We start from the raw sequence: 22,995 nt of genomic DNA on the forward strand, positions 1-22,995 counted from the left end.
CCTCACCTTTCACCTGTCTTTCGAAATGCCATCATCATCACTCCCACACACACACACACACACACACACAAACACACACACACGCACACATACACACCACAAAGCACATAATGCGCCATCCACCATAATCACTTTCACACCACAGAGAGGGAGAGAGACACCGAGAGAAACAGTGGCAGAGTGATTAGCTTGACATCACACAAAATAAGGGTGTGATAGAGGAGGGGGTGGGTGAGTGTAAGAGAAAAATGAAGCACAGGTGAGAGACAGGGAATGAGAATAAAGCTAATAAGACAGTGAGAGAGAGCCACTCACAGAACATAGAAATTAAGAGAGGGAAAAAAAAAAGAGATGGGCAGTCGGCACTAAAATAGAGACGGGACGAGGAGACATAGCGAAGGCAGACAATGAAAATCAACACCATTTCACTTTTATTTAAAAGAGAGAGGCGAAAGAGAGAGAACAATTCCTTCATGGCCGAGGAAAAAAAAAAAGAGCGATAGATAGAACATGCCTGGAGGATATCACTATATTTATACTCTACTATGCCATTATTTATTTCTTTCTCTCCCTTTCCCCTGTTCCCTTGCTCCCTTTGACGGGCCTGATTTTTAATAACATGCATATCTTTGTTCTTCTTCTTGATTAAGGGATGGAGATTGGGAAGACAGTGCCGCAGGGGCCAGTGAAGACCACACTCCTGCTGGATGGAGGACAGTTCCCCCTCCTTTCCCTCCTTCCAATAATCCCTCCGCCCTTTTCCCCACTCCTTCACAACATGCCTCCACCCTTCCCCCTGCCCTGTGTATCTCCATCCTATCATCAACATCCCCTCTTGCATTCGCAGTCTTGACTTCTCTCTCCTCCCGCATCCTGTGTAGCCTCCTTCCCATCTCCCTCTGTCCCTCGTTCCCCCATCCACACACTGCTCATCTTCATCTCATAAACCACTCGCTGCATCCACTAACATTTGCATAGGAGGGCCTCTATTCCACACCTCTGTTTATTCATTTTGCATTCAATCTATCATGACCTGAAGTTGATTACTCATTATTAGAGGCTGGAAATATGGCTGAAATCAATATCACACTTTTGATAACATATTTCCAGATATTGTTATAATTAATGATGCAAAAAATGATATATAAAATAGTCAAAAGTGGCGTTGTTATGCCTTTGCAGCTTTCTGTTTTTGCACAGCATATATGCATTTGAGATGATATAAATGACAGATTGAACCAGTCAAAAGACAGGACTTTTTGAAACTATGGGCTCTTGATGTCACACAGAAGTTGACGAAAGCAGGCTCCCTGTTTCTATTTTCTATATTGGCATTTCTGTTGCAAAAGTAAAACTGAACCTTACACCGTATGGTTAAGTTTTGGTTTGGGTTAGACAAAAAAAATCACTTGGTTACGGAAAGATAATGGCTCAGATTAAAAATTATGACTTTGTTAAATTTAGGGGCTCTTTGTCATCATGGTTAAAATAATGGCAATTTAGTTAAGGTTAGGGAATGACTGCAGTCACAGTTTAAAAAAAAACAAACAATGTTAAGTGTCCATAAGAAATATGAGATAAACTGTGATCTCTCATGTTAAAGTCCAGTATTTTGTGAAAGCGTACCCCAAACCCTTTGCCTCTGACAGACAAGAGTCATATTAGGCAGGATTCTGTCTCTTGATCATAAACATGTAATTTTTGGAGACTGCCTGAAAAACCTGCTGCTGTTTTTTTTCTTGAGTTTGCATTAGCACAGCCACTGCCAGTTACAAGCTAACAAACAAAATAAACAAATAACTACACTTACCGTTCTGATACGTCTTAAAGTCGCTGATTTTGGTGCACAACAAACTCCTCACTCCTGAAGTAACTCTTTGTGTCTTTGTGTGACCGAGGGTCAAACATGTGGTTGAGTCTCTGTTTCCAATGTTTCCTCCACTAACCAGCTTGATAAACTCTCCTCTTCACCTGTCAACGTAGCGCAAGCAGCGGTGGTGGGCGGGGCTAGGCCTGATCCAGACTTTCAATAAGGAAGTAAGTGTAGATGTGCTTCCGGCCGCAGTTTCCCTTTTTTTTCTTCTTACTTTTTACGTGGGATAACCACGTTAAACAAACTATTAATCATAGCAGAGTATTTTTTTTCCATAGTTTAAACAAAGTTTTTTTTACTGAACAATCTAGCACTTCAATATCCACTTGTGGTGACCACAGCATTATTAAACTTCTTTATGGTTTATTTTAGGCACTAGCAGCACTTGGTTCAGGATAGGGAAGGATTGGGATCTAGTTCAGTACAGAAAAAACTCCACTCAGACACAACATATTTATTTACATTTAACAAAAGCCACAGTCTTTCCATACACTTAACCAAAGCACTTTTGGTTGCCTGCACACTAACCACAGACTGGACTGTATATGTGAATCCTAGTCTCTGGTATGACAGATGTGCACTTTGTACACCCGCCATGCACCCCAACCACATCCTGGCATCTCCACTGCTGTTCATAATGGTACTGCTTCATTCATTCAAAAAATGCATTGCCTCTAACATAATCCAGCCAACAATTATGTTTCCTGCAAAATTAATTTTTTGTTGTTTCTGTTGGTACTATAGAAACATAATTTCTGGGAGACAGGGTTGGGCAAACAGAATACTATCTGGGATATTGGGATTACTGGAGTGCAAATTTTTCCAAAGTCCTATAAGAGCAGGACAGAGCCACTGACGTTACTATAAACTTTAATGTGGAAGCATGGTATTGCAGTGTGGTACTCCCCACAGTGACTGAATGGGGCTCTTTGTAACATAACCTGTAAAACCCCACAGTGTAATGTAGCTTAATGCTAATGATATGATAACACTACGTTGGCGTCACTACTTGGTAATCTAGTTAGCTGGACATGTTTGCATCTTACATTAGAGCTGATAAACACAATGTTTAACACATTTTCTATACTTCTCCTGTTATGTTCATCTCTTACTACAGTCTCATGTGAACTGCTTCAACATGTGGAGAAATCTAAAGCTAGACACTCCTGCTGGACAATGGATGTTCAGGGGAGGGTTTTAAAAGCAATAACACAATGCATTCATATCACCAGAATGTGAAAGTTGATGAACAATAACATTGAATTTTTGCTCTGCCCTTTCAACTATGTATTCTGTAAAAGTATGATGATTTACTCTGCCTGAAATACTGTACAAAGATAAATAAAAGGCTTTCTGTACACTTAATCATTCTGCAGGAGTAGATGTCACTTTTTGTAAAAGAGCTGAATAAATGATTCACGAATGAAAGTTTTTCTTTTCCCCACACACCACCTTCCTCCTCGCACTCCTCTCCGCTCCTCCAACTCATCCTGCTGGTAACAACCCAATCCTCCAACCTCCCTGGCATATTAACATGACAGCCGTCAGCACCTCTGTGCAGCGTGGCCTTTGCGCTGAGTCTATAAGGATGTGTGGATGAGTGTGTATCTGTCAAGATGTGTCACGGCATGTATGGTTCAGTCAAGTGTGAGTGCAGGCATACAGTACATGCATGAATACTTGTAGTATGCATTTTTATGTGAATTTCTTTTTCCTGCTGTTTGTTGATTTTTGGTTTGTTTTATTTTTTTTAACACCAATTGTTAAATTTACATTTATTTAACAGCTTTAGGTACCCAACACTACAGTAGTTAATTTTAACTTAAATTACTGCTTACTTGTTAATGCGTCAGTAACTGTTTAACAATATATTAATATTGTAACACTCTAAAGGGGACATTCACCATATCGAGTGCTTTTTCTTTATGAACTTCAAGAATATTTTGATAATATTACAACTGTATTTTTCATAAAAAGGGACAGTTTGTCCAGATTCCATGATAGGGAACAGGGTCTATTTCTTGGGAAGAGAATAAATATAGTTCCAGTGAAAACTGTTCATAGTTCAGTCTGTGGAGAGTAACTGGGACATTATTTCTGAAAAGACACTTTGTTGCTGAAATTTTTAAAGGAATTTTTTCTTATGGTTGTGAGCTGCAAAATTCAGTTCACCTATACAGCACTGGGATGGAGGCACTAATCTCAACGATTGATTTCTCAAAACCTGGGTGTGCAATATGAAAACTTTGGCAAGAATGGCAAGATCCCAGCAGAAGCAGGTGAAACAAACATGTAATCTGGGTGAACTGACCATTTAGCCAAGATCTGAAATGCAAGAATTTGGTTAGTAATAAGAGTATTTGTTGTATTTGTACTTTTATTTGAGTAAAGGATCTAAACACCTCCCTACCACTGCTCTCAGCCATGTATCTTGGCAAGCATCACCACAGCAACCAAAACCCAGACAGTCCTCTGTCTGACGCTGGTATTTATTGGTCCAATAAATCTGAACAACGCACCGTAGCCTGCAATCAGCTGCTGTAACTAAATATGTGTGTGCATGGATGTGTTTCTGTATCAATGCATCTGTCTTCTATGAATGAGAATAGATGAATTTTTGTGTCTAGAATATGCTTGTCTGTGTGTCATATCACTTTTAACGCGATGCTTCACTCACCACCCAATGTTGCAAATTTCTTACTACCATCATGCACTCTGCCTCTGTATATCTCTCGCTATCACTCCTTTCTTTTTGCCATTTCGCGCTATCTCTCTCACTGTGACACATTTTTCTCTTCCCTCCCTTAAGCCTGTAATACATGCCTGGCCATGCACGCACACACACACACACACACACACACACACACACACACAAACACACGCACATACACACACACTAACACACGAGAGAGAGAAACGGATTGCGGATGTGCTGACACAAGGATATTCTTCCTTCCACATGAGCCTTCTCCTCTAAGCTTCGGGTCAGGACAGAGCACATAGCATCCACATACCAGTAACAGTTTAAAGACTGGATCTCATTCTCTGGAGTTGACAAGCACACAAACACACGTGCACAGAAACAAATACACACACATACACAGTAACGTATGTGCTGTATTTATTTTTCATTATCCTTCACCTCCTCTGGAAGCCTCTGTTTTCCCCCACAACACTTGCTAATAGTCATCTTTCCCTCCCTCGCTTCCTCCTGGAACAAAGGTGAAGGGCACAGAAAAGAGCAGATGAGGGAGGGAAAGAGAGGGAGACTCTAATGGTGATGTTTTTCAATTGGGTTGATTTATGGCTGGCTGTTACCATTATTTTACCATTTACTCCAGCAGGCTGGAGGAACCAGGCTGGACATCTGAAGCCGGGGGGGGGGGGAAACTGCAGAGCCACAGGAAACATACAGTAGGTAGGGCACAATGAAGAAGAATGCAGCCAGGCTTTTAGGATGAAGACAACCAGGGCAGAGAGCGTGATAGCAGAGAATGAAGGAGTAAAGGAGTGAGTGGGAGAAAGATAAAGAGAGGCAGAGAGGCAGAGGAGAGAGCAGAAGGGGCTTAATGAATGTAAAGGCAATAACAATGAGGTGAGGTAAATTGTCCATTAACTCAAGGGTTTCTCGTGTGTGTGTGTGCGTGTGTTTCCTCACCATAACATTCCAATTTAGCAGGTTACACTCTGATGCTTCCTGACCAGAGACATGCAAAAACGTCTTTAGGATACCTAGTAACACTGAAGTGAGACAGAGGAGTGCGATTGAGGTGGACCGATAAGAGCCAAAAGTGAATTGTGACAGAGGACAGAGAGAAGGAGGCAGGAAAGTAAGACGGAGTGAGCAAGATGGAGGAAATGTAGCGAAGGAGAGTTAAAGGAGGAAGATAGGGGACCCAGGGAGGAAATATTGAAAGTTGAGAAAGAGAGCAATAGGGGGAGAATGGATAATTCAACTGGTGAGGAGGAAATTCACGGGGGGAGGGAGATACCATCAGTTCTTCAGATACGGAGGGAGATAGCCACTGCAGAGGGACAGGATCGAGATTTCAATACAGACCCGAAAGGAACAGAGAGCACCGCATTATCACACAGCAAGAAACACAATTATTACTTTCGACAGCCCCCGAGAGAGTGGAGCGAAAAACAAAGAGTGAGCTGGGGCAGCCATGATGCTCTGTAAATGACACAACAATTCGGCAGCAGCACGGGCTGAACTGGATGGGGGGTTAATCCTTATTAATTGGTCTGTGCAATCACAGGGTGCGATGAAGGAGATAACAATAGGAGGGACTTCTCACTCTGATGCAGCATAACTGGCTGAATTGAGTCTGTCACATCAATGTCATTAAAGTGATTCAACAATGGATATCAAATGTCACATATCAATTAATTTTTAATGAGTTGAACAAGTGCACAGCAATAGATAAGGCACCTCATCCTACAGAATATGTGCACACTGCAGGGTTTGACACTAGTGATGGCAGGCATTTGGCAACATTTCCATACAGCAAACCAAACACGAAAGGACACCTGTCATTAGCACTTATAATGAGTCAGTTTGGTGTCTAACTAGCTTGTAGTGCCGCGCCAGGAATAGCCACACACTCGCCTTTCACACCTTAGCCAATAGCATGTCTTGAAGTAATACTTTCTGGCAATGGTCTTGGCAGGAGGACAGCATTTATTTGGCGACGGCGGCTTGAGCAGTTTTGACAGATGTCAAGTTGAAATGATGAAACATGTCAAGAAATTATCAACAGTTCAAAGACCCTGCATCAGTTCAGCCAAGAATGCTAAGATGAGTGTTTATATACTGTTTTGTTAATGTGTTAAGTGTTTAGGAATGCATGTGTCTGCACACATGAGTGCATACGTGCACGTATGCATGTGTGTGTGCGTCCTTTGTCCCTGCGTGCATGTGGTACAGCTGTGTTTGTGTGTCTGGATGTTGCCCATGTGTGTAGGAAAAATAAGACAGACAGACACACACTGTATAAAACGGATTAGCTCACTATTATGAAGGAGCTGTCAGATGCCTATAAGACCAAAACACATTTCCCCTCCCGTCTCCCTTTAACCGATGTTGTTTAATCTCCACCCCGATCCGCCTCAGAAAGACTTAAGGGCTGTTACTGATACCCCTAATGCTTTCAGATGAACCTCGTGCTCTGACATGTATTCACTTAGCTAGAAAAAACTTATAGTGCACAGCCTAAAACACTGATCGAAAGGCAGTGAAAACTGTGTATTTGACCGTGTGATGTGGGGGAGGGTCGGTTATGCAGAGGGTTATTCATAACCAGCAGCCTGCCATACTGGAGGCTATCAAACTCCAGCGAATGTATTAACAGTTTGCCAGGCAGGGTTTCTAATCACACCACCGTTGCACCGGGCTGCATTGGCTTATAAGGTGCTGGTTCATATTCTCAGCCTTGGGGGAGCACTGGGTTAATATTCCAAGTTCCTATAGATGAGTTATGATTTGGAGTGGAAGTGCTGAGAGAGTTATGTAATTTGCACTATCATTATCAGCAGTAATAGACATTATCATCAGTTTGTTTCCAGCAACTGAAAAATGTAAAACCTCTCCTTACCAAATGGCATTACAGTGAAACTCTAGAGATTATTATAACGGCTTTCTTAATAAATGTGCTGACAAAATAGTATCATTAGGTAGCTGACAACATAATTGGTAGGTAATTTTGAAATACTGAGCAATGAATAGATAATATAGTAAAGCAGATGATCTCAGATGTTTTCATGTCTACATGGTACTCTTCAGCTTTGTGGAATTTTCTTTTTAATTAGTTCCACCATTCCTTCTCATCAGTGCATGCATGATTAGACGAACATAAGGGTTAAAATGATAAATAGTAAGAGATGAACTTGCAGGGCTTTGCAGTGCAGTAAATGATCAAGGCCACAGTTCTTTTATCAACATGGCCCCTTGGTCTCTAATGAGCCTCACACCTTCAGCCTTGCTTTGCTCAAAAGCAAACATTGCTCATGTTTATTCATCATATGCCAATATGGGCCACTTCAAAAGATTGTCCGGTTGGCACTTTCAAGACAGTTGCTCTCTTCCTCTTGCTCTCCCTCTCTTCCTGAGATACAGTAGCTCTCCTTTGGCCCAGCCTGCTGCACCTGTCTCCCTGCCAGGACTCAAGCTTTATTTACCGTAAAGCTTTCACACAGATAAACACAGCAACTCAGCAGCTGCCATGCACGCACGCACACGCACACACACACACACGCACGCACGCAGACACATGCAAACCCACTTGTACACATGCACACTCCCAGATTTTGGCTTATGATCAGAGCAAAACAAAACACGGCTGTTCTGGGCTCGCCTGTTTGTTTGATTCCTGTCTTTCTTTTTGTTGATTGTTCTCGCTCAACACACCCTCCTCATTTTTCTTCCACCTCATTCTTGACTGCTTCCCCTCCATCGTCAATCCTCTCCTTGCCATGCCCCTGTGTTGCCGTGAGAAAGCAGTGGCCTCAGCTGGATGAGGTGGTCTGTGGAGGTGGAGGCCCCCCCATCACCACCCATCCCACCCCTCCTGACGGCTAATCAATGTGTTTGGGTTTCCCCATGTGGCTGTGGCCCATGCAGCTTGAAAGGTGAGCCCAATAGAGCTTCCCCCTTCCTCCATGAGGGCACGGAGAAAACCAGCCACCCTAAGCCTGGCAGATTAGCTAGCCACCAGAGGACTTTACTCCTTTCTGCTGAGCTATCGCTTCCTATCTCCTCTCCCCCACACCTCCTCTCGTCTGCCTCCAACATCCCCTTGAAGCCTTGGAGGATATGGTTATACACACACCCTTCCCTTTATTAGCACATTTCTGAATTTGGGATTTTTTTTAAATGGATTATAGTTCAACAGTGTCTTAATATCAAAGCTACTGTGGGAGAGTAAATCAGGTTGCTATTTTAATGGTTTTGTCCCCCTCAAAAGCAGCTCCCTGTATTCTCTGCTTCACAGCAACACTGAGTGAGATGGATACATGGAGGCAGCAAAGATGATGGCCTACAGGTAAGCATTTAGGTGAATTACACACACATACACACTGACAATCACACACATAACAATCATCCAAACGGTACATTGATCTCTACAGCGGCATGGCCCGACAGGCCTGATTGCCAAATGAAAACAAAGGCTGCATGTACAGTGCTGACACACACCATCAGTCACACATAGCCTGCGGTCAGAATGATTACCTGCTGTATGTAAATCCATTGAGCAATAAGGCAGGTTATCCCCTTATGGGGCCCTGCTGTTATTATTGTAGACAAAATATCACCAGCAAGTGCCACAGGCCAACCGCTAGCAACTGATTACGTCCCATTGAAACTAGATGGCGAAATTGGAAAATGGTGATATCAGGAGGTGAGGTTACGTAAATCTTCAGGCAGTGCAAATGATGGCTGTGTTTTTGTTTGTTTTGTCCTCATTTGTCGCAGCGGGCAAAGGTCTGCCATTGTCAGGTAAACAATGAATCTTCACTGGGGAAAAAAACATATAACTGCTAATTAGCTCCAGTATCTTCTAGGTATTTGGATTTTCCACCAGAATACAATCAGATTACACAAACAAAATCTTATTTATTGGTGTAGATTCTTCTTACCGTTAACAATGCAGTATATAATGTGCAAAGAATGCAGTTCCCCTCAGCCCAAAATAGTGCTTTAGCATCTTTCAGCTCCTTGTTTTGGCTTCACTGTTTGGCTCACTCTCATAGCTTTCATCAGTGTCGTTTTCAGATTCAATACAAAGCTGTTTTCAACTAAAAAGCATTCAAACTCCACTCTACGCTACCTGCTCAGTGCCAAATGGCAAACAGGCAAAATAAGCTACTTGCTGGTGAAGCTGGAGCATGTCGCAGCTAAAGATCTGGATACTTCCCCTAAGGTGGTGGAGAAAAAAACATTGGTCTTTCATTCATCAGGTGGCCAGGTGACTCATACTCAGTGATGATTACTAGGTTTTTAAACTGTTTCACATATCAACTTGGTGGGGCAATAATATGTCAGTGCTGTAGTTAGAGCTTGTCTGCACTGTGCCTGAATGGTAAAAAAAAAAAGTCTGTCATTGCAAGTTTAAATGTCATTAAATAGAATAAAAGTCAGTATAGCACCTGTTACTTTATACCTAGAATCTATTCCTAATCCTGAATTTGTTCAGTAATACCCAATACTGAACAGCTTGAATCCTGCAGCTTTTAAGTAAGGCACACAATATGTTGTGTCCCAAATTATCCTGCTGACTTTCTTGTATTATTTTGTACTCGAGACTGTGCTCAGCTCAGTCAGCCTCAGCTGTGCTGACTGCAGGTGCTAATAGGCTGGTATCGCCTGTGTGAATCAGAAGAGTTTATGCTCTCTCAGCCTGGATCAAAGACTGTCTCATGAGCAGTATGAAATCCTCTGTGTCTCTCAGCATGACCACAGCTTCACTTGTGCGAAATACATTGATTCTGGCATCCACCACACACCAACGCTAACCATGACATCGGCAGAAAGCGCACCCCAACCACCACATCCCCTACTCCCCTCCCCCCATCCACCCACTCCTCTCTATCATGTATGTAATTCAAAGGCATTATATGCACACATGGAGAGCACGAAATGGCTCTCATCTTGACAGATCACTCATCATGACACTGTATACGGCAAAAACGCCCCCGCAACATTTATCTCACACATACAAGCATGGTATGCATAAACATGGCACACACACACATGTGCATACACACACACGGACTACATCAGATGTTCATGTATAAACAGTAGACATACAATAAGCTCACACATGCAAAAACACAAACACCTCGTCATTCGCCTTGTATCCAAATGCAGTATTTATGCGTGTAGCATTTGGTTTTGTATTTCTGGGTTTGGTGCAAAGTCGCCGCAGCACTTGGAGATACAGAGAAAAGCACTGGATAAATTACTCAAGCTTTACACTTGATTCTCGAGCAAGTGAATATAGCTCAAGTGAAATAAACACTGGTCAAACACTTGGATTACATCAAGTACTACTGAACCAGAGACAAAAAAATCATTTTCATTCCACCCTGAGCCTCTTGGAATATGTGCTGCTATTGTTTAGCTTAAGTGAAGTAGAGAACTATCGCCCTCAGGAAAGTGTCAGACCGTTTAAAGATTTACTTTCCTTTAGGAAAGCACTCTTACTTTATGTCACGCACACCTTCATATGAGCTTAATTACAGTCAACACTTTCTTCCCTGGGTGTCTGAATTTAACATTATGCTCAGACTACCATTTTACATCTGAGCTAATCTGAAAGTTATACATCAAAAAGGCACTGATGCAGATAATATTCTACTATTTCATGACACATCTGTGTATGTGGTTGCAGCAGGGGGCAATGGCGGGGGGTTGTCATCGGACAAGTCTTGACTCAGCGGAAAAAATGCTGCCATATTTTTCAAGCCCATCGCACGTTTGCGGAAATCTAAAGCCCATAACCCCCACAAATGAGTTAATTAATCACATCTGTTGTATTTTTTTTTTAAATTCAGTTATAATGACTTGATGTGAGCCCATTTGGAGTATTATGTTTCATTGAGTCAATTAAATATTCAGCAGTTTAAAATCAGGCAGTAGCCCATAATCAACTGCCGCATCACCATTTGGACTGAGCCAGCTGAGCTGGAACTGACTCGCATGTTAATACTTCTGATTGGTGGAGCTGATTACAGGCTCTTGACTCACAATCCCAAAATACCAGTGTTGTGGACACACAATGAGACACAGGGTAAAATATGGAAGTGGTAAAGAAATGCGGTCTTATGAATGAGAAGCAGACAGAGAATTATAATTTAACGCGCGATATATCAGCGGTCTTAATGTTGTATAGTAACACACACATTTATTCGGGCAATAACTAAGACAAGGTATTGGCTCTTTGTTTGTTTCAAATTATGCCTGCCACAGGCGGAAAATGTCATACATAAATATAGTATGACGTTATCTATCTTTGGAAAAGACTTGTGAACATGTCTGATCTTTAAGTGTGACATTTTCCATGGACATCTCAGTCAAATATGTATTTTGTATGAATAATTCATTTTTTGTTTTACAGAATAGATTTCAGTGCAATATTCATAACTCTTGCATAAGGGAAGATGGTCTATTGACAACGGGTAAAAACCTAAACTATGAACATATTGTCCAATAAAAAATTTTAAAAACTACAGTACGTAAAGGAGAATTTAGGTATGTTCCGGTGCACTACCATTACCACAGAAACAGGCAGGTTTAATGATGTCATAAAAGAGGAAAATATTTGTTTTTTGATTCAGTCGATATCGAAGACAAAGTACATTTTATGTTTTTGGTTCATCACATGAAGATTTAAGGGCTACACTTTTTTTTAAATTGTTGTGTTTCAGAAATATTTTTTTTTATATTTGCAGATATTGGGAGAGGAGACAAAGTTCTTTGTTTGCAGTGAAATGTTTTATGTTTTACTGGCAAATCTTGTTTACAGCAATGGTATATTTGGTACGTATATATTACACATAAACAACAACTGCTTGAAAATACTATACGGGAGGTGCTCAACTACACTTAATATCAGGGTCAGAATCAGCTTTATTGGCCGAGCATATGTTTGTGCATACAAGGAATCTGTTTCCAGTTTCCAGTGGCTCTCAGCGCACTTACACACAGTACAGAGTGAAGCACAATGAAGCACAAGGCAGCCGAGCGTGAAAAGCCAGAGTTTGTCCTGTTGATGAGCAGCAGTTCATCCATTTTGTTGGCTAGAGAACAGAGATTCTCCAGGTGAGTGGAGGGGGGGTGGTGCTGGTGCTGGTGGTGAAGTACCTGCTGCCTGCGTCTCGTCTGACCAAAATCTCCACAAACATTTCTGCATTCGTGAAGATAGATGTGGAGTGGACTGTCGGGTGTTCGGCGCTTCTTCTCTAGCGAAAGTAATTGTGTTGAAGTTGCAAAAGATGGAACAAATAAACAAAAACAGCGCAAGCACGAGAGAGCTCGGAAACCAGCCATCAGCCATCTTACTGAACAGGGCTCGTCTTGTTGTTAAGGCAAAACAGCATTTTGTTTTCCCAAGTTACATCAAAGCAAATACATTCAAGAGACGAGTGGAGCTGAGCTGAGTCCAACGTGTATTAATGATCAGCTTCAGAGAAGAGGCGATACCTGTAGATATCATGATGAGTGCCATTATTACACTGTGAGCCAAACCGCCGCTCAGCAGGCGCAGCAGTGAAACATTAAAATGTAAAATAGACTCACTAGACCAAGGCTGGCAATGCTGTTACCTGAATGACTTTTGAACAATTTCTCACACAAAAGCAGTTATGTAGAATAGTAACAGAGTGGATGAACAGTAACAGAGTGGATGAACAGTACGAGGCTGCTTACAGAGTGCTTCACCTCATGCTGTAACAAAAGACTTATTCCCTCGTACTGTAGTGAGACTGTCTGGGGTTTTCAAACAGCTTTACAAAAAAGCTCCCCAAACAGATACACATGCAATTTCAATATATTATAATTTACAGCCGTTTACACTGTGATGACTGACAATAATTAAATCTCTGATCCGAACAGTCGCTCTTAAAATATGCCTTCACTATCCTCTTAAAATAACAGGGCGATTAAACAAGTTTTCCTCATGTTACAGCATGAACTCGGGCGTCCTCAGGAGTCTGCAGACAGGTCATTGCAGTATGACATCCCCTGCTGAGACTCTATTTTCCAGCTATGGGCTAACGGATTAGATTAAAAGGTGCACTCTTTCACTCTGAAATATATTTTTTGATCTTCTGATAAATGGACTGATTATTTTTGACAGACAAATATGGTTATTACCCATGAGGCTGGGTATACACAAAGTTTAGCAGGCAAACTATTGACTCTGCCTGACTTAAAGCGTTTTCTATTCTGTTTTAATTATTTTATCATGTGATTTGAGGTTAATTTTTCTTGTGGTACATTAAAGGCAGCATTTCACTGGATACAACAAGTGAATGAGATGAGCTGTAACAACCGCAGCTGAAGCTTGAAACATGATGAGCGCGGTGACATAAGCAAACCCTCTGGTAAGAATCAAGAAATTGACATAGGCTTAATGAGCAATCATACCACCATGAAAACAACACGCAACACTACCCACAATGCTTTTGGGCCAGCCAAGCCATATTTTCTCAGGGAAAAGTCCTGAAGTGACCTCTTATCAGGCTTATCAGCCTTTGTCACTTACACACTCACACAAGGCAGGAGCAATCTAGCAGTGAAACATTATAGCTGTGACTTTCTGAGCCTCCGCCAGCCGGCTGATTAGGACAGGCCGGGTCTGATCACCTGAGCTTCAGACCGTATTACAATTACGCTGATATAATACTGACCTTTTCTACTAATGCTAATGCTGAAGAGTGTCACTGCCACCCTTCATGTTGTCCTGAGAGAAGCTACTGAAGCACTAAATAACTAGAAATACACAAAGCCGTTTAAGTAACAGTACATGTATACAAACGATCACACTTCCACCCGGTTCACACACATTATACACATTGCTTTTATCTTCTTGCAATCCAATCTTAATGACTCCATTAACTGAGAGGCCATTAGCGGCATTCACTTTATGGCCAGCCAAACAGCCCAGCTGGGAGCACATTATGGAAAGGGCATGTGTGTCCTAATGTCCATTTCTTGTCACCCTCCTCTCTCTCACACACACACACGCACACACACACACACACACACACACACACACACACACGCATACACACACACACACACACACTCATACACTCACTCAATCTTTCCCCCAAGGCCAACTAGCCTGAAGCAAGCAGGAGTGGACAAACGACTAAGCAAACAGGGCCATTTTTTGTGCTCCATTAGGCAATGAGGAGCAAAGGTTTAGTGAGGCTGCAGTGCCTCGCGCTGGTGGTCAAGCGGTGGAGGATTGAAGGCAGAGGAAACTGAAGTGCTGCTCAGTGTTAGAAGAGATCTCATATCTCAAATTAGCCTGGCTCGCTTTGGAGAAGGAGCTGTCTGAGACACTTCAGGGGTGAACTGTCACGCAAGAGGCATCATGGGGCAGAATAGCAGAAGCCAATCAGGGCACCAACTTGACAGGAAAATGATGGATTCGGCGTTGATAACAGTCTGACAATTATCTGCTCCTGCTAGAACTATAAATGAAACATTTCCTGCTACATTACGGCACAGTCAAAGAAATTACAGCTGCTGACCACCTTTGAAGAAAGAACAGATGTTCCCACCGAAGAACTGTAAAATGATTAACGATGGAAACAATGTGAGGATGTGGTTTTGCCCAAACAATAACATGAGAGGAAGATTATCAAGGAACATTTTTTGTCAGGCACAACCAAAAGTGGAACCAGAAAATAAAATCTGAGCCAGCGATTAGAAAATCTAACCCTGAGGGATGATGGGATCACTGATCTGAAAGGACCTAGCTGGTACAAACAAGGGCAACGGGAAGCTCTGAAACTAAACGTGAAAGATTATCTTATGAACCATGTGCATTTCTGCCACAATTTAGACCAAGTGGAGTGAAATGATTGGAGCGTACTGTACCAACGCAGCATACTGCTGCTGTGAAAAGCACTTAAAAAAGGGGAGCCAAAATGACACAAAACACATAACTGATAATTTGGCACATCATCTCGATATTGCCCTTCTGTTTCTGCATGTCTGGACTCGCTGAGCAGAGTGCATGTGTTTCAACATGGATGCTTTCTGACTGGAGCTCTACTGGTTGTGCAGGGTGAGTCATACAGTTATTTTGTGACCATGGGGCTCAGCTGGGAGGGTCTGGGGTCAAAGTTCATTTGATCTCACTGAAGCAAATACACTCCATGACATGTACATGAAACCTCCAGTATATGACAAATGCGCTGCACGGGAACAGAAACCGAAATGAACGGTTGCCAACTTGAAGCGGTTTAGGGCTGTTTTAAGCTGCATGTTTGTGCTGTGTGTCATAATTCATTGATTTCGTTTTGTGCCCCCAGCTCTGGTTTGTTACTCTTACACTACACTATCACATGCTAAATGCATCTTTTCTTTTTCCTGCTCCAAGCTAATATTTAGCTCGGCAGGCTCATGGTTGCTCCTGCTGAGAGGAGAGTGGAAATACTTCATATAGCATAGAAGGGGGTTTGAGACAAGCCCAACCCTGATATTAGTCCAGTTGGTTGTACTTTACTTCCGCTGAGCAGGAATGGACAGCACTTTCTGCTGCCTGCTTGTTTTTGCCCTCTCTCTCGAGGGGTGGAAGACCATTTATCAGTTACCAGGAGAACACGTATTGATGTGCAACATTGCCTGGGAATTCAGCTTTTATTACACTTTAAACTGCAAGGTCAACTTGGCAGGAATCTGTGTCAAAGCTGTCAAGCACGGGAACATGAAACAAATAGCCCACCCAGAGGATGTGGAGTAAAACATCAAGATAAGGGGCAGGCATCTCACCAGGAGACGCTTGTTTTATGTTTACACATGTGCAATCTGGTAATATACTGAGAGCTCTCCTGTTTACTTGGTTTTTAATCCCTTTTGGAGCTGACAGTGCAACATTAACTATGGGGGGAAAAAAAGATAAGGCCAAGTCCAAATTTATGGCACAATATTGATCATCCATTTGAAGAGAAAACACCTTGGCTAGCATTATTTTTTCGCCTAGTATCCTGTTGTTTATGGCCACTTGTCATATGAAAAGTCGCCACCAACTCTTTCCACTTTAGCTCAGCGACAAGCAGAGAGGCCATGTTGTGAAGCACGGGCCCTTGTGACCGCGCAGTGTAGTCAGCGCCGTCATGCCTTTGATGCCATCGTATTGCCACTCCTCCTCTCTTCTCTGGGTTTTCTGACAGTGACAAAGGGGATCGGCAGCAGTGTGTTATCAGTGTGCAGCTGCAGTAATCGTATTATTTAGTAATCTTAATGCTGAGTGGCTGACCAACAGTGTGAACAAAGCAGGGCCTTGCTAAGCCCATCAGAGTGCTCCCATGGAGCAGAGGTCTTTTCCTGCTCCGCAGCCCCTCTAGACCAACGCACTCCCTTTTCCCCCTCTCTTTCTCACCCTCCCTCCTCTATGTGTTGCTTTCTGTCTCTCACTCTCTGTTTCCTCTCTCATCCCCCTTCTGCTCTTGTTCTTCTATCACCATAATGTTTTTCAGTCTCTCTCTCCCTCTCTTTCTCCTCCTCGCTTTTTTCCACCCTCCCAATCTTTCTGTCTCTGTAATGCTCTGAGCTGGGAGTTTGTGTAATGGCGTTATTCACAGTTCATTGGTCTGTTTGAAGGGACTATCTTGATTGAGCGTCTCCCGGTGCAGGGCCTGGTGACTGTGGGAGTGTATAAAGATGTGGATGTGTCCACGGAGATAGATGGGCTTCGTAATATACAGGACATTGCAGAGGCTAGGTCTCCATATAGGGTTTCATCGAGGGCAACGCATAGGGAGATAAAGGAGGCTGAAATGATATGCAGCCAGGGCGTAATGCTCAGAGCATTAGTTGTGAAATGGAGGCAACAAAGAACTAGTCAGGGAATCAGAGTCATTCTCATTAGCTGGTTCACCCTCTTCAGTTTTAGCCCCCCACCCCCTTTCCATCTCACCCTAATGAATGCAAGTACACTGACACAGAACCAAAAACTGCTCTGAGAAGCAAAAATACTCACCACTAATTAGTTCAAATTAACCTCAGGACCAATATGTAGGCGTGTACACACACAGAGAAAGGCACCTCCTTTGCCTCTTTCTGACACCACTCTGATGCTGTTGTAAGCTTGGCTGTAAGATCAAAATCTCATTCTTTGGCAGACACATACACACACACACACACACACACACACACACACACACACACACACACACACACACACACACACACACACACATGCTCAAATTGCCTGGAGCACAGTAAGCACAGGAAAGCAAATCCACTGTGAAGACACCATAAAACCAACACTGCAGAAAGTCGGACCGCGTCTGTGTTTCTGCATACATGAGCTGAATGCACGCTAATGACATGCAGTGTACATGTGAACACATACATATACACACACATAGAGAGAGAGAGTCCTACTTACAGAATGAATCAGACGGTATCAGAAGCACTGTGCCATATTATCGCTGTAGTAGTGAGTCAACACAGGCATTGAGATCTGAGACCACAGGGTTTTAGCACTTCAGCCAAGGAGGGGACGGCGTGGAGGAGTCAGAAGGGTTCACACTGTGTCATTGGGGATGTCAGGACATATAGAGGGAATCTATAGGATTCCAGTGTTTATACTCAGATGGAGAAAAAAGATTCCCATGAGAACAAGGCAAGAAAAAATCAACAATTGATAAAAGGAGAGGTTCAACTCTGTGTACAAGGAGAATGAGGGATTGACTGGGCCAGTGTTTTTCTTCCTTATATCTCTTACTTCTAGGAGAAAAAAAAGCGAAAAAATAACAAGAGCCCGTCTTGACAAATAAGAAAAGAAAGGGGTGAAAAATTAGTCAATCAGAATAGGGCTCCACCTTTCCTTTTATGCTGTCTTTTTTCTGCTTTCCTCTGTCTGCCCACCTCTTGTTTTCCTCAGGATTGCGCAGGGCCTATGAGCAGAGGAACGCCGGCGTCAGAAAACCAATCACCCCGCCAGATGACGAGAGAACATAAAGGAGTAAATGACAAGCAGATGAAGGGGAGGATTTTCGACACCTGCTCTCTCCCTCTGTCTCTCTGCCTGCCTCCCTCCCTCTCCCCCTCTCTCTCTCCAACCTGTATTTCCTTTCTAGTAACAGCCCCCTCCCTCCCCGCCTGTTTTGTCAGTGCTTGAGCTCGCCACTGTAGTGACTGAAGTGGATGCAGAGGAAGTGAGATCCTCCAGAACCCACAATCACAGGGATGCTCCTCTTCTTTCTTTCCGTCCCAGCTTTCTTTCCTTTCCTTCTCTCTGTCTTTCCCTCACACGCTGCATAGAATGACAATGACTCGCACACTGTTTACTGTGCCCGCACTGGATGTCTGCCTGGCTCTCTGCCTGACACTTGGAATGGGCTGTGTCTTCCTGTCTGTCTGTCTGTCTTACCAGCCTCAGAGCTTGTCTGTCACTCAGTATAGCTGTCTGTTTACCAAGCCATCTCTCAGTCCGTTACAGACCAGGCAGGTGCAGGGGGTGGGGGGGGGGCATAACCCTACTCTCCTGCTCAAGTGCCCCCCCTGGTGTAACTCTTAACCCTTCCCCAGCCCATTGCGCTAACTAGCCTCCAACACGGCACAGGCGAATTAGAAAAAAGAGTGTAAATCTCGAAGAGGATTTCGAACAATCCTAGTTAATTCTCTTTTTTTTTCTTTTTTTTTTTTTCTTTTCCCTTCGTCTTTCCCTCTCTACCTGTTTCCGTCTATTTTCTGCTCTTTCTATCTCCTTTCCCTCTCCTCAGTGCCAGTCTCCGTGCTCGTTATCTATTCTGGACAGTCTGTCCCTCTTCACTCTCCGTCACAGAGGGAGGATGAAGAAGAATGGTGCTGCTTCATAATGTATTTTTCCGAAATGTGTGAGAAAGATGGTGAAAAAGAAAGAGGAAGGGAATGTGGGATAAAGAGAGGGGGCTTTTGAAATTGTTCGTTTAAAAAAAATACATATAAGCCCTCCTCCCCCACGCCAAATCAGAACAGAAAGCCTCTCGAGGGGGGGTTTTCAATTACTCGCTTTTGCCCACAAGCCAATCTGAAAAAGTGGCCCGGCTCTGAGGTGTGCACAACAGTGTCGTAATCTCGATAGGATATCCGGTCGATAAATCCGGATGTGTCCAAAAGCTCCATACCATTGCTCAAGCATCACTACAGCCTATTTCATTTCTCGAAGAAGTCCAAGAAGCCCAGCTGTATGCTCAACAGGTTGATTGGTTTGTGGTAAGTCGATTCGCGTCCTCTAAGGCTCGTCACCCTCTGCTTTTCTCTGCTTCCAGCGATATTCCTGTGGACAGCTTCCGGTATCGCAGTCTGGCCTGTCCAACCTCAACTCTGCAAGTTCAGCCCTCTCTGAGATGGTTCGAGCTGATGCCTGGAGATGGTGGAGGCAGTTAGGTGTGGAAAGCTAGTCGCTGGAGGGTGTGTGCTGGCTTCCATGCTGCCCATTTGGTGTGCATCTCTGCGAGGCTTCAGATCTGGAAGGAGAGGAAGAATAGAGGCAAAGTAGAGAAGAGAGAGAGGGAGAGTGCATGAAAGGTTAGCATGGTGACATTTGTGTCACTCTGCCTTATCGCGTACGTCATTCTCCTCCTTGTCACACTCCACCCTGCCTGTCGTCCCGCTGTCTATTCCGTCCTTGTCACTCTTCCTCCGACTTTGCTGCTTGTTTGCTCCTTCCTCCTCTCCACTCACTCTATGATTTGATCCTTTCACTCTCCCCCAACAAGCTCATCTTCAAACTCTCTCCGCCGTCACATCTCTCTTCTATTCCCTCCATCCAATTTTACATCTGCACCTCTCCTGCTTTCCTCCAATCATTTCTGCTGTCTTTCTTTCTTTTCAATTCCAAGTTAGCTGTCCATCATATGCACCACAGTATCCAAGTCAAGATGCATGTGAGGGAGCACACTGAAGGGCAGAGAGAGACCTCTGACTGGTGAATGTGCCTGAGGCAGGTGGAGGACTGCAGTCCAGGCTCGTATCATTGGTCAGGTACAAGCAGACATAGTTATCTGATGTAGACAAGGGCTGTCACTTCTAAATTTATTCAAACTTGTGTTTCCACATGGGAGAAATTTCAATATTCCGTCTATAATGATCTGTTCTTATTCAGAATCTGTAGCGTAGAAAACACTGTCTGAACCATCGCATGGCCTATTGTTGTTCTTTTCTTTGCTAACGTGAAAAGGAGAAAACTAGTGAGCCATGCTGAATGGGTAATTAGGACACCAAACCATGAGACATAATGGGAGGAGGCATTTTTCACACCATAGATGGACGACTCTGTGGATGAATGTAAGGCTGACTTTGTAGAGTACAGCTGTCTGAAGTGAAGTGAAACAGCAAAGAGCAAAATTAATTCAAACTAATTTTAGGATTAGGCTGTGAGGGCCTCATTCAAATTACAGGAGTTACATCAAATGCTTTCAGTTCAATTTTGTTCAAACTTCATTTTTTGAATAGACAGGATTTATTATTATTATTATATATTTACTTTAGTTCAAAAATAGTTTGAGAAAATACAGTTAATGGTTTTTAATTATGTTAGAAGAACCATAAAAAACTTCTGAGTTCCTTATAAATTCCTTATTTATTCCTCCTTCGTTACAAAATACTTAAAAATGTGTTTTTAAGTTTTGCTGTTCATCCTCTTTCTTTTGGGGTTTTTAGTGAAAATGAAAAAAAAAAGAGAGAGAGATGAAAACGTCTGAACTTGTAACACTCTCATTTTGCAACAAACCCCAATTTGCACATCTCCTCACAAACTGATTTTAGATTTGGGAGTAGTACAAAGAATTTTCAAAACTGTAAGCGTTTCAGACAGCTTTTGAAGCCTCTGACACGTCACAGCATCGGGATTTCATTGTGCTCTCTTGGATTTTCTGTATGTAAACAGAAACTTGTACCTTTTGGGAGTCACAACTGATCAGATTTAGTTTATTCTTTGATCATTTTTTCAGCTACACACAGCAACATTGTCACATTTATGTATCCCTCTGAATTGTGCCAACACATATTCTTACATCCCTTCAAACTAACAATGTTCCAGGCAGACAGGTACACATGCAGATGGCTGATGGCAAAACTAATGCTGGCCTGAGCTTTGATAGACGCCTGTTGAGTTTCTTTCTCTTTTTTTTTCATTTCCTAATAAATCATAGCACCTTTTCTCAAACATCTAAAAATAGCAGTAGTATGTCAAATCTAAACCACCCAACAGGTAGTCTCACCTCTGTTACCATGCAACAGTTTGCACCTGTTGAATACATAAAAGTCATTTCTGAATACAAAAAGCTCACGCCTCACAACTGAGTGACAAAGACCTTCTTAATTCACAACAGTACAGAGGAAGAATGTGTTTCTTTGAAAGTGGATGTCAAAATCGTCTCTTTTAACAGAACGAAACAATATCATTACAAAGGTTTGGTGGCTCGTTCCTTTTTCCAGAGTCCAGTGAGATGATGGTCCTTTTAAAATGAAACATTAGAGGCCATTCTGTGCATCAGCTCCAATCAATACAGCTGTGTGGATAGATATGACCCCCCTGTGACACCCATATCCTCCTAGGACCATTTAGGATGAGACCATGTGTGTGTGTGTGTGTGTGTGTATGTGTCTGTGTGTGTGTCGGGTCGCTAGTTAGGTTAGTGCTCAGTGTCTGCTAGTGTGTGTGTGTGTGAGTGTGCGCGTACCTTTTGTTGGCACCATTAGCATGCTATTGTGTCGCAGGTGTGAAAAGATGTAGGTGGGTGTGAATTGGTGTGCAGAAGGTATGTCAGCGAGGAGTGCGAAGACAGAGGTGCGTGTAAAACAAGTGACAGTGTGTGCGTCTTTGTGTGTGTGTGTGTGTGTGTGTGTCTGTCTGTGTCTGTGTGTGTGCATGTTCATATGTGTCACAGCTGTCATGCCCGAAGCAATTAAACACATTGATTTACTGCATAACACTCTGTTCCACCAATCCCACACACTGAGGCTGAACACACACCTCTGCCCTCTCTGCATTGTGTCACAGACGTGCACACATGAAACGCTGTAAAAAAAAAAAAAAAAAAAAAAAAAAGATTGACACAGACACAGATACAGCGAACCCTTCACATACACACACATCCACTGCACCTTCATTCATTGCCCGTGTCAGGCAAGAGACCAAACGTCTTCAGTGTGAATTCAAACAGAATGTAGAGAGGAGCTTGAAGAGAACGAGACAGGGATGGAGGCGAGGAGGGGGGGAGGGGTGACACAGCCAAAGTGGGGAAGAGAGAGAGAGAGAGACAGCCAAAGAGGGAGTGGGGGGGGTGAGAGGAGGGAGAGAAGCAACAAAGTGAAGTGAGCCATTTAGATTTCATCCAAATCCATCAAACCGGACAGGCCTGTTTATGTCTGGTTGGGGGTGGGTGGGGGG

General features: G+C 43.0%; 1 protein-coding gene across 1 annotated transcript in view; it reads right to left on the bottom strand.

Annotated features, from left to right (window-relative positions):
• The window catches only part of grik5 (glutamate receptor, ionotropic, kainate 5), an 85,453-nt gene that overhangs the window by 61,292 nt on the left and 1,166 nt on the right, over positions 1-22,995 (bottom strand). Inside the window, exon 3 of the mRNA XM_087180303.1 lies at positions 18,004-20,068. The gene's annotated coding sequence lies outside the window, so the exon portion shown is untranslated. The remainder of the gene's footprint in view (positions 1-18,003; positions 20,069-22,995) is intronic.

The sequence above is a fragment of the Seriola lalandi genome, unplaced genomic scaffold, assembly GCF_002814215.2.
Source record: "Seriola lalandi dorsalis isolate HSWRI2012SDOR001 ecotype SW California unplaced genomic scaffold, Sedor1 jcf7180002054900, whole genome shotgun sequence".
NCBI classification, from domain to species: Eukaryota; Metazoa; Chordata; class Actinopteri; order Carangiformes; family Carangidae; genus Seriola; species Seriola lalandi.